The following is an 18,487-nucleotide window of genomic DNA, read 5'->3' as shown; positions in this document are numbered from 1 at the left end:
TCAAATAAATAAATAAAATTAAAAAAAAAAGATGTGATTATATATATATATATGACACACATAAAATGGACTATTATACAGTCATCAAAAAGAATGAACTCTTGTCATGTGCAACAACATGGATGGAACTAGAGGGTATTATGTTAAGTGAAATAAGTCAGCCAGAGAAAGACAAATACCATATGATTTCACTTATATGTGGAATTTAAGAAAAAAAAAAAAAAAGAAGAGAAACATAGGGGAAAGGAAGAAAAACTAAAACAAAATGAAAACAGAGAGGGAGGCATACCATAAGAGATGATGAACTCTAGGAAACAACCTGAGGGTTGCTGGAAGGAATGTGGGTGGTGGGAAGGGATAATTGGGTGATGGGCCTTCAGCAGGACACTGGATGTAATGAGCACTGGGTATTATATGCAACTGATGAATCACTAAATTCTACCTCCGAAACTAATAAAAGAAGAATACTGGCTCCTACTGAATTACAGTTAGGGGATTGCCTCCCTTCCTCATCTTCTTAATCCCCTGTGATCTGGAGTTTTGTTCTCACTATCCCCTGAAACTATTTTGCTAAGATTGCCAACAACTTCCTAGCTCCTTAATCAAATTAGAACTTGTTAATTCTCATGTCACTTGACTTTAAAGCAGTATCATTGCCATGCTCTACTTTCTGAAACGTTCTCTTAACTTTCATGAAACTACACATTGGCTTTCTACCTCTCTGCTGTTTTCTGTCTCTTTGCTGTTACTCTCTTCCTATTCCTTAGATGTTAATTTTCTTTAGATTTGTCTCTGACTTCTTTTCCTACTTTCTGTGTTCTTCACAATCTTCCCATATGACCCCATTCACTCTTTTGTTTTAAATCCAATCTACACACTATATTTCCAGCACAAACCGTGCTTTTGAGCTCCAAACTATACCTCTAGCTGGAACTGGCCATCCTCATCATATGGTGTCATAAGCATCTCAAATTCAAAATATTAAGAATTAGACTCATTTTCCCTAAACCCAGATCAGTTCTCCCTTCTCTAGTCCCCATCTTCATGATTGGCAACACCTTCTGTCCTTTCAGAAAACAGGAAATTGTCCTCATTTTGTATTTTATACTCAGTGGGAGAGGAAACCCTGCAAGTTCCTTATTACTAATGTCTCATGAACTGAATCTATTCTGTGTCATCTAATCCCAAAGTCACTATCTTAATTTGGGCCACATTTTTAGGGTTTGGCTAGTGAAATAGTTTTATGAACAATCTTTAGTCTTGTTTCTCTCTCTCAGTTTCAGAGGTAGAGTTTAGTGATTCATCAGGTGCTTATAACATCCAGTGCCCATTACATCAAGTGCCCTCCTTAATGTCCATCACCCAGTTACCCCATTCTTCCTCTTGTTTCTCTTGAATATGTTGTATAGTGTTGTATTGTGCTCCTTTTTTTTCTCCCCCACACCAGTTAGAAGTGTTTTATTTTAAAAATAGGAAACAAATGCAAAAAACCCTTTTAATTGGAAGTCTGATTAAATTTAATATTAAAGTTCTCAAAAACCCATTGGAGAAAGTCAGCAGGTATGTCAAAGAAAAGCAGGAAACTACTGACAAGTCTTTGGTGGAAAAGCAAGTTGCGTAGGTATACAAGTTATCCTAATGATTACCAAGCTCAAATTTTGTTTTTCAAAAATAGGTCTTAATATATACCAAGAAAACCATACAGACACCCCCAACAGTGCAAAGATGTAACAATGAAGTTTAAGGATAGAGGAGAAGCCATATATGACAATACACACAAAAAATCTATAAAATAAAATAAACCATTCAACCCTAGGAAAAAATGGGGAAACTTCATGAATGTAAAACACAAGGAACAAGGACTAACAGCAAATGGAACTATCCTAAATATTTCCCCATTGACTAACTAAAACATAAAATGATGACCATCAACAGGTAGTTTTCATATACAATATGTATGTAAATTACAGTAATTTTTTTTCTATTCAATTACCATTTCTTCCCTTTTCCCTAATTTTCCCTAGCAACATGTTTCCCTTGGTTTGATAAGTTGAATCCAAAAGGTTTGAAGCTAAAGTGAGTACCAACTCTTACTGGAATAGTACTTGGGAAATGCAACTCTAGGAAAGGCAAAATTAAAAAAATTTTTTTTACTTAATCTAATTTCTTTTCAGTGTAACAGATTTCATTGTTTATACACCACACCCAGTGCTCCATGCAATACGTGCCCTCCATAATACCCACCACCAGGATCCCCCAACCTCCCACTCCCCATCCCTTCAAAACCCTCAGATTGTTTTTCAGAGTCCATAGTCTCTCATGGTTCATCTTCCCCTCCAATTTCCCTCAACTCCCTTCTCTCCATCTCCGCATGTCCTCCGTGTTAGATCTTATGCTCCACAAATAAGTGAAACCATATGATAATTGACTCTCTCTACTTGATTTATTTCACTCAGCATAATCTCTTCCAGTCCCGTCCATGTTGATACAAAAGTTGGATATTCTTCCTTTCTGATGGAGGCATAATACTCCATAGTATATATGGACCACATCTTCCTTATCCATTCATCCATTGAAGGGAATCTTGGTCCTTTCCACAGTTTGGTGACCGTGGCCATTGCTGCTATGAACATTGTGGTACAGATGGCCCCTCTTTTCACTACATCTGTATCTTTAGGGTAAACACCCAGTAGTGCAATTGCAGGGTCATAAGGAAGCTCTATTTTTAATTTCTTAAGGAATCGCCACACTGTTCTCCAAATTGGCTGCACCAACTTGCATTCCCACCAACAGTGTAAGGGGTTCCCCTTTCTCCACATCCTCTCCAACACACAAAACAGATAAACATGTCAAAAAATGGGCAGAAGGCATGAACAGACACTTCTCCAATGAAGATATACATGAAAAAAATGTTCATCATCACTAGCCATCAGGGAGATTCAAATTAAAACCACATTGAGATACCACCTTATACCAGTTAGAATGGCCAAAATTAGCAAGACGGGAAACAACTTGTGTTGGAGAAAAGACAAATTTTAACTGAAGTGACTGGACAAAAGTTGAGCGTTTGTTCTCAATGGAACAATGTCCTCCAGGTTAATCAGTAGGTTAATGGCTTCTCTTGGCTGGATCACATGACCCAGCATGATACTGGCATGCTCCATGGTGAGTTACTGCAGTGCTATGTGCACAAATACCCAGCCACTTAAGCTTTCAATAAAACAAAGCATCATCTTAAACCATTTCAGTAAAAAACAATTAAAAAAATATTGCTTTTCTATTGGTCTGCTTTGCCTCTTGAAATGGCTTGGAGTGTTGTTCATGACAGAAGACACAGGAGTTAGTAAATTAGTTGGTACTCCACACTCCTTGGGCTTCAATACTTCCTACTCTTCAAGCCTCAGCACATTTTTGCTGAAATAATGGTATTCTTCGTTAACATCGTCATTGTCATGGGGCCAATATCCCTACGGACTGGAATGCTATAAGCAGCTTTTTTTCTGATTTCTTCAAAATCCACATCTCCAACCAAGGTGGCTTTAGCCATGATGGGATCTTGAACTCTTTTTATTTTCACATTGATCAGCGCAATGCCCTCCGTGATCATATCTGTTGTGATCGGGAATGCCTGCATCAGAGACCACAATGTCTGCAAGAACTGTATGTTTCTTCATTTGCTCTTTGGGAGTGTACTAATGAATATTGTAAAAGTGGCATCACCTCCAGGGTATTCACAAGCCCCATCTATCTGTATTGGCACTGCAATGGGCATTCCAACATTTTTTGACCTTCCAACCACAACCACATTCTTCCCTAGGGTTGGAATGTCCATTCACTTAATTATTTCCCAGACACCCCATGGGACCACTGGTAACATATTTGCTCTACATTAATTACATAAAACCATCAGCATCTTTGGAGAAACACTATTGCAGATGTTTCTTTCATCAGTATGTTCTGGAAGAGGCAGCTGAAAAAGAAGGCCATCTACATTATAATCATCATTTTTTTTAAAGATTTTATTTATTTATTTGACAGACAGAGATCACAAGTAGGCAGAGAGGCAGACAGAGAGAGAGGGGGAAGCAGGCTCTCCACCGAGAGAAAGCCCGATGCGGGGCTCGATCCCAGGACCCTGAGATCATGACCTGAGCTGAAGGCAGAGGCTTAACCCACTGAGCCACCCAGGCGTCCCATAATCATCATTTTTTAAATTATGTTCAGTTAGCCAATATATAATACCTCATTAGTTTTTGACGTAGTGTTCAACGATTCACAACAAGTTCTATGCAAACAAACAATAGATCAGAGGTTGAAAATTTGAGGCTGCTGGTGACTTTCAAAGCTTTTCTATGGAAAGAGGAAAACAAAATTCTTATTGGGGTGCATTGGGTAGAAGGGGAAAGCAAGACATTATATACAATTGCTATTAGTCAGAGTTTTATCAAAGGAGCAGCCCCACTATCCATGATTTGGAATAAAAGATTCATTGTAAATAGTGCTTTGTACAACTGCGGGAAGAGCTGAAAGCAAAAGTCTAAGAGGTTGAGAGAAAAGTCACTACTCAGGGTTTGCTCATGGCAGTAGTTGAGAAGTCTGGGTGACTCTGTCTCTGGGTTTAGTTGTAGGCCAAAAGTCAGCAGAAGTGCTCCATCCATTGAAGTTTACAACTCCCTGCCCCCTCACTGGACTCTTTTCTAATCATCCTTTGAAATTCTATTCAGACATGGCCTCCCCCAGAAGCCCTTCTGGAACCTACTGGCATACCTCTTCTGGCTCTGTTGATCATTTCTATGTGATTCTATGTGATTCCATGTACCTCTCCTGTGGGCATTCCCTGGTAGAGCTCCCAGCAGTTAGTAGGTGTCCCAAATGTTTGTACAATTGACTTGAACTCTGTTTCTCCTGAGATCCTGAACTCCTTGAGGGCAGGAACTGTGCTCCCTCTATAACTATTTGCTGACTCAATACAAGGATGTACAGTTGAGTGGGTAAATGAGCAGGACCAGAAGTCTGAACACAGCCTGAAGGTTCTGAACTTTGTGTGTCCTGTATTTGTTATCTACTTCTTTTACTTATGCTAAATGACCTCTTTGGTGTTCACAGTTCATCCCTCTTCCTAAGCATTCTGAAACTTGGTGAACATGTTCACATTTGGCTATTAGCCTTTGTAATATTATATATTTTAATTGTTTGTGCTCTGTCATCATTTTTCCTAGTTATTCTCATATGAAAGTCCCTCTCAATACTTTAATTGACCTCCTTGGGATACTTTCAGTTTTGATATACCTTTCTTAATGTGTAGTAACATGAAATGGTATGGCATTATAGATGCAAATGTATGATAATATTATGCAAGCTTGAGATTTTGCTGCAGATAAGTTATGGGGAGGCTTGTCAAAGGATTAACCTGTATATTAATCATGCTGAATATATATATTTAACTAAGGCAACCTATAGGGTACAGCCTGCTTAATGCCTCTCTAACCCTGCAGGGAGCAAAGGTGCATTCTTAGGCCCCTAAAATAGAAATAACCTCTCTGCTCATCTAATATTCCCTGATGGTTGCTCTTTGCACCCAGAGCATTCTGATGTCATGAAGGAAACAAAGGCTTCTTCTGTGATCCTGAGGTGCCAGATTGGCTGGGCAAAGACAAAGGGGCATTTTAAATAAAGGCTCCAGACATTTATTTAGACTCAAAATTACTTCTCCAAATTTGCACATTGTGCAACACTGCAGATCTTCAAATGTATTTCTGTAATTGGCTCCAATATGCCTTATGTTGTAACTTTTCTTTTTGTCATGGGGAGGGAGTAGGGAAGGGATTAGTTGTCTTTTTTTCCCCTTCCAGAGAACTGCCAAAATAATTTTGACTCTCCCAGATGAAGTAAGTTTTAAAATTGTGGTTCTCCTGAGGTTCATTTGGAAGAAGACACAACAATTCTGAGAAACCAATGATGGGGGCTGCCAAGATGTTCCATTTCCTTGGCTGTGGCTTCTGTTTCCTTGCATCGAGGTCAGTGTGAGAACAAAACCACAGTTTTTGAGGGTTGGAGAGGCTTGTTCAAACACTTGTCCTTGCCCACCTCAAAGTCTCCTGCCTTGCGTGGCAATATTGCCTTAAACCCAGAGTTTAGAGTTTGTTGTGGAGGTTGGATCTTCACTTCCTCTTGCTCTTTCCCAGGCTCAGCCATTCATACTGGCTGAGTCACACCTGGGAAAATTGGGATGCACACTTGGCTCAAGCTATTTTTGAGGTGTGCAGTTTCTAGGAAATTGGAGATTGCCATCTCATACCATTCTGTGTCTCCATCCTGGGATTTGAGATAAATTATGAAGGCTTGGAGCAAAGGACTGAATAAGAATTATTCAGGGATTATATAGAACAATAGAATTTCAGAGCTGTGAGTTCCTTTTAGACAGAATTGCAGAGAGGAAGGAGCAGAATTAACTGAATCAGACTGACCTGGGAGGCCTGGCACAATTGACCATCAAGTGTTGACACCTGAACTGTCAGCCTCTTCATAGCTTTGGGAAGATTGGTAAAGTAGCAGTTTTTTGAAATGGAATTTTAGTGATGTACAGAGAAGAGGAGTGAGGTACAACAGTGTGTGCCACTTTTCCAAGCACTGCTTTACCAGAACCAGATGGTACAAATATTTAGCCTCTGAGTCTCACTTTAGTTGCTTGGAAAAGGGGTTGTTTGGGGTGGGGAATGAGATCATATGTTGAATGAAGACTGAAATGTAGCAGGTGGCTATAGTGAGTGCATACATTATTATCACCAGTTAGTACAGTCTTTATTTGAAAGATAAATGCACCAAAGCCCCCCAAATTTAGATGATTTGCCTAACAACACAGAGCATTTAATGGCAGCATTTAATGGCAGCACAAGAACAGAGCCATTTCTCCTGACATTCAGAGGGGTACTTTTTACCATTTCACTACCCTGTAATCTTTTAGGTAAGCTCTCATGAGAAAGTAAAACAAAATGGTTTGAATAAAAGTTTTTCATGATTGTATTTTTGATATCAAAATACTTGTAATGTGAAAATGAAAGATTTCATGGTTGAGCTTTCTGCAGGCTGGAGCCAAAGGGAGGGCCTTTCTGCCTGCCCCAGTTACCATGTCATCTGGGCATTTTCCCTATGAAGCCATTTATGAACATTGCTCTGTGTGAGTCCCTTAAGCTTGGTGCTAGAAACAAAGCATGAAATTTGCTGTCCTTGTCCCTAAGTTGTTCATTGCTTTTTGGGGAAGAAATTAGGAAGTAAATCAAAGATATACAGTTTAATGAACTCTGTGATTGATGTTAGCCCAGAGGAGGGGCACTTAATTAAGGTGAATGTGTTTAGGGTCATTGAGAGCCATCAGCCCTGCACTGAGCCTGGAAGGCTGGGGAAGAGATGAGCAGAGGAGAAGGAGAGGTGTGGAGGTAGAAGGGAGAGACAAAGGGAAGTGCCAGGAAGAGCTAGAGGCCATAAGGGAATGCTGAGGAGTGTGGATGGAACCCTACAAGAGCTGGAGGATTTCCCTTGGTGTGTATGTGTTTGTGACAACAATTGCATATTATTTATGTATGTATGTATGTATGTATGTATGTATATTAGTAACTATAGAATATATCATTAGTTTTTGGTATAGTGTTCTAAGATTCATTGTTTACATATAACACCCAATGATCCATGCAATACATGTCCTCCTTAATACCCACCACCAGGCTCACCCATCCCCCACCCTCCACCCCTCTAAACCCCTCAGTTTGTTCCTTGGAGTCCACAGTCTCTCATGGTTTTTTAAGGATTTTGTTTATTTGAGAGAGAGAGAGAGAGAATGAGTGGGGGGAGGGGCAGAGAGAGAGGAAGAGGCTGACTCTCCACTAAGCAGGGATCGCAACAGAAGTTTCTATCTGAGAACCCTGGGATCATGACCTGAGCTGAAGGCAGATTAACATATAGAGCCACAGTGAGACACTCAGTCACCCCAACAATTTGCATTTTAGAAAGATTGTTGGCTCCTATTGAGAGGCTAGATGGGCAGAGAGTAGGAGTGGAACTGGGGGACCTGAAAGTTATAGGGTCTCCAAAGTAGAATTGGCTTAGGAGGGAAGAAGAGAGAAGACACTTGTGGCAGGCTTTTCTTGGGATCCTATGTGGGGAGAGGTCTGAGGAGGGCTCAGGTGACCCTCAAATTAGTGGCTCAGGCTCCCAGGCCAAGAGATGACCCACGGTGAGACACAGAAGTCAGGGTGGCTATAAAGCCCCACTTTCAGAAGGAGTTCAGGCTCCAAGGTGACATTGTCCTAAAATTAATAGATTTCTATTGATGGGATGATGGAATGTACTTGTGAGCAAAGGAATTTGGGGCTCTTCCTTGCTGACCCATTGGCAGACAGTGTTTACATGCCCCATGAACGCACAATCTCAGTGGACCCACTCGAAGTGAGGACACAATAAGCACATTTTACCTATGACCCATGGCCCCAGAGGCTACACTTTCTGATCAAATCAGAGCTTGCTGAGAACACAGAAAGAAAGCAATGAGGTTCCAGGAGCCACAAATGACCAAGAAACTCTATCATATCATTGCTTGTGCTCTTCCTTGTATTTGGTGAAAATAGCATTGAAGGAAAGAGAAAGTCCTTCCTTACTCATCAGTAAGACAAAGGTAGAGGGTTGGTAGAATGTACACATATCAAGAAGTACAATTAAAAGCAGTTCAATTTGTTTTGTGTAGTGTTGCCACAGTAACATGTAAAATAAAATACATGTGTACATACAAGTTACAAAATGTAAATTGTGTAATTTCTGTGATTCTACATATGAGTTAAATGCACCTTTATTTGCATTTAAAACTGGCATTCTATAACATAAAGATGAGTGGTAAAATTCATTCTAATAATTAAAAATTGTGCTTTTTTAAGATTTTATTTATTTATTTGACAGAGAGAGATCACAAGTAGGCAGAGAGGCAGGCAGAGAGAGAGGGAAGCAGACTCCCCGCAGAGCAGAGAGCCCGATGCAGGGCTCGATCCCAGGACCCTGAGATCATGACCTGAGCTGAAGGCAGAGGCTTTAACCCACTGAGCCACCCAGGCGCCCCCTCCTCTTTTATTTTTTTTTAACCTAGGACAACTTTAAGTAGGAAATAACAAACACATTTCATGTACATATTGGCCATCGGTATATCTTCTTTGGAAAAAATGTCTGTTAAGTCCTTTGCTGATTTTAAAATCAGGTTATTTAATTTTGTTGTTGTAGTTGTAGTTGAGTAGTATGAGTACAACTCATTTGGGGGTATTAAATCTTTATCAGATATTTGATTTGCAATTTTTTAAACCATTCTATAGGTCACTTTTTCATTTTGTTGATGGTTTCCTTTGAAGCTTTTTAGTTTGATGTAGTCCCAACATGTTTATTTTTGCTTTTGTTGCTTGTGCTTTGGTATCATATCCAAAAAAATCATTGCCAAAACCAGTGTCAAGATTTTAACCTATGTTTTCTTCTAGGAGTTTTAAGATATCAAGTCTTACATTTAAGTCTTTAATCCCCCATTCCCTTTTTTTAGGAAGAGATGGAAGTAGGAAAGGAGGTAGAGAGAGAAAGAGAGAGAGAGAGCTGAGAGAGAGGGAGAGAGAGAATCTTAGGCAGGTTCCACACCTAGTGCAGAACCTGATGCAGAGCTTGATCTCACAACTCTGAGATCATGACCTGAGCCGAAATTAAGAACCAGGTCCTTAACTGATGGAGACACCCAGGTGTTGCAAGTCTTTAACCTATTTTAAGTTAACTTTTTTTATGTGGTGTAATTTTATTCTTTTTCATTTGATATGGATATTCAGTTTCCCCAACACCACATTAGAAAGGCTATCCTTTCTCCATCATGTCTTCTTGTCACCATTGTTAAAGATTAGTTGACCACATATGTGTGGGTTTATTTCTGGTTCCCTATTCTGTTGTATTGGTCTACATGTTTTATGCCAGTACCATACTGTTTTGATTACTATAGTTTTGGAAAACAAATGGGATAAAGAAATATATATATTTTCCAGCCATGTAAAAGGAGGAAATTCTGCTGTTTGCAACAACACAGATGAACTTGGAGGACATTATGCTAAGTGAAATAAAGCAGACACAGAAAGACCAATTTTTAATCTCACTTAAGGTAGAATCTGAAAAAGTCTAATTCACAGAAGCAGAGAGAAGAATGGTGATTGCAGTGAAGTGGCTGGGGGATGAGGGAAATGTGTACCAACTTTCAGTTATAAGAGGAATAAGTTTTGAGGAGCTAATGAATAGCATGATGACTATTGTTGATAATACTATTATATTTGATCTTAAGTGTTCTCACTACACACAAAAATAATTATGAGGTGGTGATGGATGTGTTAATTAGCTTGACTATAGTAATCATTTCACAATATATATGTATATCAAGTCACCACAATGTACACTTCAAATACATATAATTTTGTCTGTCAGTTATACTTCAATAAAGCTGGATAAATATAGGAGAATGCTTAAAGTACACAAGCCACCAAGTTTTATAAATCTACAATGATGTCATACCATAGCACAATTAAAAAGTGATTTTATGATCGTGAAATAATTATTATAAAGAACAAACATTATATTTGACAGAAACTTCCTTCCCCTTCCCTTGAGCGATGATTAAACCCTCCTCATCAATTCTTCTGTTCCTAACAGACTCAGTTGTGAAACTAGCGCCATAAGTTATTCCATGAAAAAATGGTTACATGAGCAAATAATTTGGGAAATTCAGCTAGAAGTTTCCAATCTAGAAATTCAGTAACTCATTTTAAGCATCTGGGTTGAAAGCTAGGCCGAATTTCATTAAACCCAGATTTTTTCCGAGTTATTTGTGACAGGAATGTATTCCACTTCGCACCTGTGTTATTATCCTATTAAGCTAGTGCTGAGTACACCTTGGAACAAACCAAGGCCTGATTTACCTCATGTGCTAGAGCCCAAATTGCATGTTAACCCATTCACTCATTCATTCTATGAATAGTAATGGAATATCTGCCCTGCACCAGGCCCTGTACTTGGCACTGGGAGTGCTACAGTCAGTGATGTAGGCATATTTAATAGTATGACACTTATAGCCTTTTGGGCTCCAGGGATTATAAATAATCAAAGTAATCTAACAATCAAAAACTTAGATAAGAACTATGAAGAAAACTGTTCTATAGTAATGTTCAAAAAAGGAAGTCAATGTGTAAAGGGGAGTCATAGGAAGGTGTTGCAGGGAGATAGAGAAGAGTGTGTGCAGAGGCTGTGGATGGGAGGGAGTGCTTTAGAGGCCAAATGACAGTAGCAGAGAGGACAAGGACAGTGGCACCTGGGATGTGGCACCTGGAAGGATAAGCACAGGGCCAGGCCCACTGAATTCTTGTATGGCTGTTGGAAATTTTTGCCCTTTAAGAATCATGCTAATTAATAGGTCAGTACTGCGATTATGAGGAAGTGAATGAAGCACTTGCTTCAGGCACAAAATTTAAGAGGTATCAAAAACCAAGTAATCAAAATAATAAATAATATAATATTTAAAAGAAATCAATATTGATGCAAAAAGACTCCCAAGATAGAGATGCCTGGGTGGTTGAGTCAGTTAGTGTCTGCCTTTGGCTCAGGTCATGATCCCAGGGTCCTGGATGCAGCCCTGCATTGTGGCTTCTTGCTCAGCATGGAATCTAACTTCTCCTTCTCCCTCTTCCTGCCACTCCCCCTGCTTGTGCTCTCTCTCTCTCTGACAAATAAACAAAATCTTAAGAAACTAGACTATGAAAAGTCTAGCCATTTGTATGTCTTCTTTGGAGAACTGTCTGCCACAGCAACTTTCAAGACATGTCTCCAAAGGCAAAGGAAACAAAAGTGAAAATGAACTTTTGGGACTTCATCAAGATCAAAAGCTTCTGCACAGCAAAGGAAATAGTCAACAAAACAGAGAGGCAACCCACAGAATGGGAAGATATTCACAATTGACACTACAGACAAAGGGCTGATCTCCAAGATCTGTAAAGAACTCCTCAAACTCAACACTCAGAAAACAGATAATCATGTCAAAAAATGGGCAGAAAACATGAACAGACACTTCTCTAAAGAAGATTTCAGAAGATCAAGATGGTGGAGAAGTAGGCATGATATAACATCAGGTAGCGGAGATCAGCTAGATAGTTTATCAAACCATTCTGAACACCTACAATTCCAACAGGAGATCGAAGGGAAGAAGAACAGTAATTCTAGAAACGGAAAATTGACTACTTTCTGAAAGGTAGGACCTGCGGAGAAGTGAATCCAATGTGTCAGGAAGATAGACTGCGGGGGAGGGTCTGGCTCCTGGCAAGCAGTGGAGCAATAGAGCACAAAATCAGAACTTTTAAAAGTCTTCTCTACTGAGGGACATTGCTCCAGAGGCTAAGCCAGGGTGAAGCCCACGTGGGGACAGGGTGGTCTCAGTCCCACGGGGTCCAGAAGGATTCGGGGGTGTCTGAGTGTCACAGAGACCACAGGATATACAGTCGGAAAGCCAGCTACAGAGATGGAGCTGAGGAGTGAGCTCTCACTCAGGTTACCTTAACTTCTGCTCTGTGAGCAGAGACCCCACAAGATCTAGAGAGACCCTCCTGGAAGAGTGCAGGAATTTGCTGGGTTTGGAGACTCCAGGCAGGGCTGGGTGCCAGAGACAGTGATGCTTTGTCACAGGCTGGGTGAGCTTGGAGCGTGGCCAGAAGCCAGGGAGACGGGAGTGATTGAGCACTTTTCTCTGAGGGCACACTGAGGAGTGGGGCCCCAAGCCCTCAGCAACTCTGGGCCAGAGATTGGGAGGTTGCTCTTTTCATTCCTGTCCTCCAGAGCTCTGTGGAAAGCATTCAGGGAATAAAACTCCTGAAAGAAAAACCCAAGTGGATTACTTAGCCCAGCCCCTGGTAAGGGCAGTGCAATTCTGCCTCAGGCAAAGACACTTGAGAATCACTACAACAGGCCCTTCCCCCAGATGATCAGCAAGAAATCCAGCCAAGACCAAGTTCACTTACCAAGAACAGCAGAATTCCAGAGGAGGAGAAAGCAAAGCATGGAATTCATGGCTTCTCCCCATGATTCTTTACTCCTGCAAAGTTAATTGATTTTTTTTTAATTTATTTTTTCTTATGCTAATTTTTTTAAACCTTTACTCTCCTTTTTTAAACATTTTAAACTAGTTATCTTAACAATACCTTTCATTAAAAAAAATATTTTTGAGCCTTCATTATTATAGTCATATTTTATCCTTCAATTGATCTAACTTTATTTTTGTATACACATAGGGTTTTTTTTCTTCTAAAAGAATTTGGGATACAACTTCTTCTAATAGATCAAAATATACCCTAAATCTAACACAGGGCTTTGTTCCAGTCTCCAGCCTGAACAACTTCTCTCCATTTTCTTTTTCTTTATTTTCTCAAAAAACTTATCAACTCCCTTTTTAGAAATTAAAAAAAAAATTTTTTTTTCATCTTTATAGTCATATTCCATCCCTTCATCGTGTTTACCCTTATTTTGTGTGTGTATATATATATATATGTTTATATATATATATATATATATATATATATATATATATATTTTCATTCTTTAAAATTTTAGGAGGTAGTTTCTTCTAAGAGACCAAAATACTCCCAAAATTAATTGGGTGACCCCTTTCTATTCATCAGCCTAATATATATATTTTCTTTTTTATATTTTTTCTTTTTTAAATTTTTTTTCCCCTGAACTCCTTTTTACCTCCTTTCTTCCCCCCACAATTTGGGGTCTCTTCTGATTTGGTTAAAGCTCATTTTCCTGGGGTCTTAGCCACCCTTTCAGTAATTTATTCACTCCTTCATATATTGTCATACGGACAAAATGACAAGGTGTAAAAACTCACCACAAAAAAAAAGAACAAGAGGCAGTACCAAAGGCTAGGGACCTAATCAATATGGACATTGGTAATATGTCAGATCTAGAATTCAGTATGACGATTCTCAAGGTGCTAGCTGGGCTCAAAAAAGGCATGGAAGATATTAGAGAAACCCTGTCTGGAGAAATAAAAGAACAAAAATCTAACCAAGTTGAAATAAAAAAAGCTATAAATGAGGTGCAATAAAAAATGGAGGCTCTTACTGCTTGGATAAATGAGGCAGAAGAGAGAATTAGTGATATGGAAGACCAAATGACAGAGAATAAAGAAGCTGAGCAAAAAAGAGACAAACAATTACTATTATGAGGGGAGAATTCAAGAGATAAGTGACACCATAAGATGAAATAACATTAGAATAATTGGGATTCCAGAAGATGAAGAAAGAGAGAGGGGAGCAGAAGGTATATTGTAGAGAATTATTGTAGAGAATTTCCCTAATATGGCAAAGGCAACAAGCATCAAAATCCAGGAAGTGCAGAGAACCTCCCTCAAAATCATTAAGTCCATACCCCATCATCTGATAGTAAAATTTACAAGCCTTAGTGAGAAAGAGAAAATCCTGAAAGCAGTCTGGACAAGAAGTCTGTAACATACAATGGTAAAAATATTAGATTGGCAGTGGAATTATCCACAGAGACCTGGCAGGCCAGAAAGAACTGGCATGATATATTCAGAGCACTAAACAAGAAAAACATGCAGCCAAGAACACTATATCCAGGTAGGCTATCATTGAAAATAGAAGGAGAGATTAAAAAGCTTCCAGGAGAAACAAAAACTAAACGAATTTGTAAACACCAAACCAGCTCTACAGGAAATATTGAAAGGGATCCTCTAAGCAAAGAGAGAGGCTAAAAGTAGTAGATCAGAAAGGAACAGAGACAATATACAGTAACAGTCACCTTACAGGCAATAGAATGGCACTAAATTCATATCTCTCAATAGTTACCCTGAATGTTAATGGGCTAAATGCCCCAATCAAAAGACACAGGGTATCAGAATGGATAAAAAACAAGACCCATCAATATGCTACCTACAAGAAACTCATTTTAGACCTGAAGACACCTCCAGACTTAAAGTGAGGGGGTGGAAAACAATTTGCCATGCTAATAGAAATCAAAAGAAAGCAGGGGTGGCAATCCTTATATCAGATCAATTAGATTTTAAGCCAAAGACTATAATAGGATAAGAGAAAGGACATGACACTATATCATACTCAAAGGGTCTGTGCAACAGGAAGCTCTAACAATTTTAAATATCTGTGCCCCTAACATGGGAGCAGCAAACTACATAAACCAATTAATAACAAAGTCAAAGAAACACATTGACAATAATACAGTAATAGTAGGGGACTTTAACATCCCTCTAACTGAAACAGACAGATCATCTAAGCAAAAGAACAACAAAGAAATAAAGGCCTTAAATGATACACTGGACCAGATGGAATCACAGATATATTCAGAACATTCCATCCCAAAGCAACAGAATACACACTCTTCTCTAGCGCACATGGAACATTCTCCAGAACAGATCACATCCTGGGTCATAAATCAGGTCTCAACCAGTACCAAAAGATTGGGATCATTCCCTGCATATATTCAGACCACAATGCTCTGAAGCTAGAACTCAATCACAAGAGGAAATTTGGAAAGAACCCAAATACATGGAGACTAAACAGCATCCTTCTAAAGAATGAATGGGTCAACCAGGAAATTAAAGAAGAATTGAAAAAATTCATGGAAACAAATGAAAATGAAAACACAATAGTTCAAAATCTGTGGGACACAGCAAAGGCAGTCTTGAGAGGAAAATATATAGCGATACAAGCCTTTCTCAAGAAACAAAAAAGGTCTCAAATACACAACCTAACCCTACACCTAAAGCAGCTGGAGAAAGAACAACAAAGAAAGCCTAAACACAGCAGGAGAAGAGAAACCATAAAGATCAGAGCAGAAATCAATGAAATAGAAACAAACAAACAAACAAAATACAACAAGTTAATGAAACTAGGAGCTGGTTGTTTGAAAGAATTAATAAGATTGATAAACCCCTGGCCAGACTTACCAAAAAGAAAAGAGAAAGGACTCAAATAAATAAAATCATGAAAGAAAGGGGAGAGATCACAACCAACACCAAAGAAATACAAACAATTTTAAGAACATATTATGAGCAACTATACGTCAGCAAATTTGACAACCTGGAAGAAATGGATGCATTCCTAGAGACATATAAACTACCACAACTGAACCAGGAAGAAATAGGAAAACTGAACAGACCCATAACCAGTAAGGAGATTGAAGCCATCATCAAAAATGTCCCAACAACAATAGTCTAGGGCCAGATGGCTTCCCAAGGGAATTCTACCAAAAATTTAAAGAAGAATTAGTTCCTATTCTCCTGAAACTGTTCCAAAAAATAGAAATGGAAGAGAAATTTCCAAACTCATTTTATGAGGCCAGCATTACCTTGATCCCAGAACCAGGCTAGGATCCCATCCAAAAAGAGAATTAGAGACCGATATCTTTGATGAACACAGATGTGAATATTTTCACCAAAATACTAGCCAATAAGATCCAACAGTACATTAAAAAGATTATTCACCATGACCAAGTGGGATTTATTCCAGGGTTGCAAGTTTGGTTCAACATCCGCAAATCAATTGATATGATAAAATACGTTAATAAAAGAAAGAACAAGAACCATATGATACTCTCAATAGATGCTGAAAAAACATTTGACAAAGTACAGACAAAGATCTGTCCTGATCAAAGCTTTTCAAAGTGTAGGGATACAGGGTACATACCTCAATATCATCAGCTATCAATGAAAACCCACAGCAAATATCATTCTCAATGGAGAAAAATTGAGAGAGCTTTTCTGCTAAGGTCAGGAACATGGCAGGCTGCCCATTATCAGCACTGCTATTCAACGTAGTACTAGAAGTCCTAGCCTCAGCAATCAGACAACAAAAAGAAATTAAAGGCATCCAAATCAGCAAAGAAGAAGTCAAACTATCACTCTTTGCAGATGACATGATACTATATGTGGAAAACCCAAAAGACTCCACTCCAAATCTGCTAGAACTTGTACAGGAATTCAGTCAAGTGTCAGGATATAAAATCAATGCACAGAAATCAGTTGCATTTCTTTACACCAACAACAAGACAGAAGAAAGAGAAATTAAGGAGCCAATTCCATTTACAATTGCACCCAAAACCATAAGATACCTAGGAATAAACCTAATCAAAGAGGCAAAGGATCTATACTCAGAAATCATTAAGTACTCATGAAAGAAATTGAGGAAGACACAAAGAAATGGAAAAATGTTCCATGCTCCTGGATTGGAAGAATAAATATTGTGAAAATGTCTATGTTACCTAAAGCAATCTACACATTTAACACAATCCCAATCAAAATACCATCCATTTTTTTTTCAAGGAAATGGAACAAATAATCCCAAAATTTATATGGAACAAGAAAAGACCTAGAATAACCAGAGGAATATTGATAAAAGAAAGTCGAAGTTGGTGGCATTACAATTTCAGACTTCAAGCTCTATTACATAGCTGTTATCATCAAGACAGTATGGTACTGGCACAAAAACAGACACATAGATCAATGGAAAAGAATAGAGAGCCCAGAAATAGACCCTCAACTCTACAATCAACTAATCTTTGACAAAGCAGGAAGGAATATCCAATGGAAAAAAGACAGTCTCTTCAACAAATGGTGTTGGGAAATTGGACAGCCACATGCAGAAAAATGAAACTGGACCATTTCCTTATACCACACATGAAAATAGACTCCAAATGGATGAAGGACCTCAGTGTGAGAAGGGAATCCATAAAAATCCTTGAGGAGAACACAGGCAGAAACCTCTTTGATCTCAGCCACAGCAACTTCTTCCTAGAAACATCACCAAAGGCAAGGGAAGCAAGGGCAAAAATGAACTATTGGGATTTCATCAAGTTCAAAAGCTTTTCCACAGCAAAGGAAACAGTCAACAAAACCAAAAGACAACTGAGAGAATGGAAGAAGATATTTGCAAATGACATATCAGATAAAGGGCTAGTATCCAAAATCTATAAAGAACTTATCAAACTCCACACCCAAAGAACAAATAATCCAGTCAAGAAATGGGCAGAGGACATGAACAGACATTTCTGCAAAGAAGACATCCAGATGGCCGACAGACACATGAAAATTTGTTCCGCATCACTCGGCATCAGGGAAATACAAATCAAAAGCACAATGAGATACCACCTCACACCGGTCAGAATGGCTAAAATTAACACGTCAGGAAATGACAGATGCTGGTGAGGATGTGCACCTACATTCCACCTCTATGTAGGTGGGAATGCAAGCTGGTGCAGCCACTCAGGAAACCAGCATGGAGGTTCCTCAAGACATTTAGAATAGAGCTACCCTATGACCTAGCAATTGCACTATAGTTGCACTATAGGGCATTTACCCTAAAGATACAGATGTAGTGATCCAAAGGTGCATGTGCACCTGAATGTTTATAGCAGC

The 18,487-nt window shown here is 38.9% G+C and overlaps 1 pseudogene; it reads right to left on the bottom strand.

The window, feature by feature from the left end:
• Positions 1-3,170: 3,170 nt before the first annotated feature.
• Positions 3,171-4,021, bottom strand: LOC125097303 (bifunctional methylenetetrahydrofolate dehydrogenase/cyclohydrolase, mitochondrial-like; annotated as a pseudogene).
• Between the last annotated feature and the right edge of the window lie 14,466 nt (positions 4,022-18,487).

The sequence above is a fragment of the Lutra lutra genome, chromosome 4 (assembly GCF_902655055.1).
Source record: "Lutra lutra chromosome 4, mLutLut1.2, whole genome shotgun sequence".
Classification (NCBI taxonomy): Eukaryota; Metazoa; Chordata; class Mammalia; order Carnivora; family Mustelidae; genus Lutra; species Lutra lutra.
This window is presented reverse-complemented; position numbering and strand designations above follow the sequence as displayed.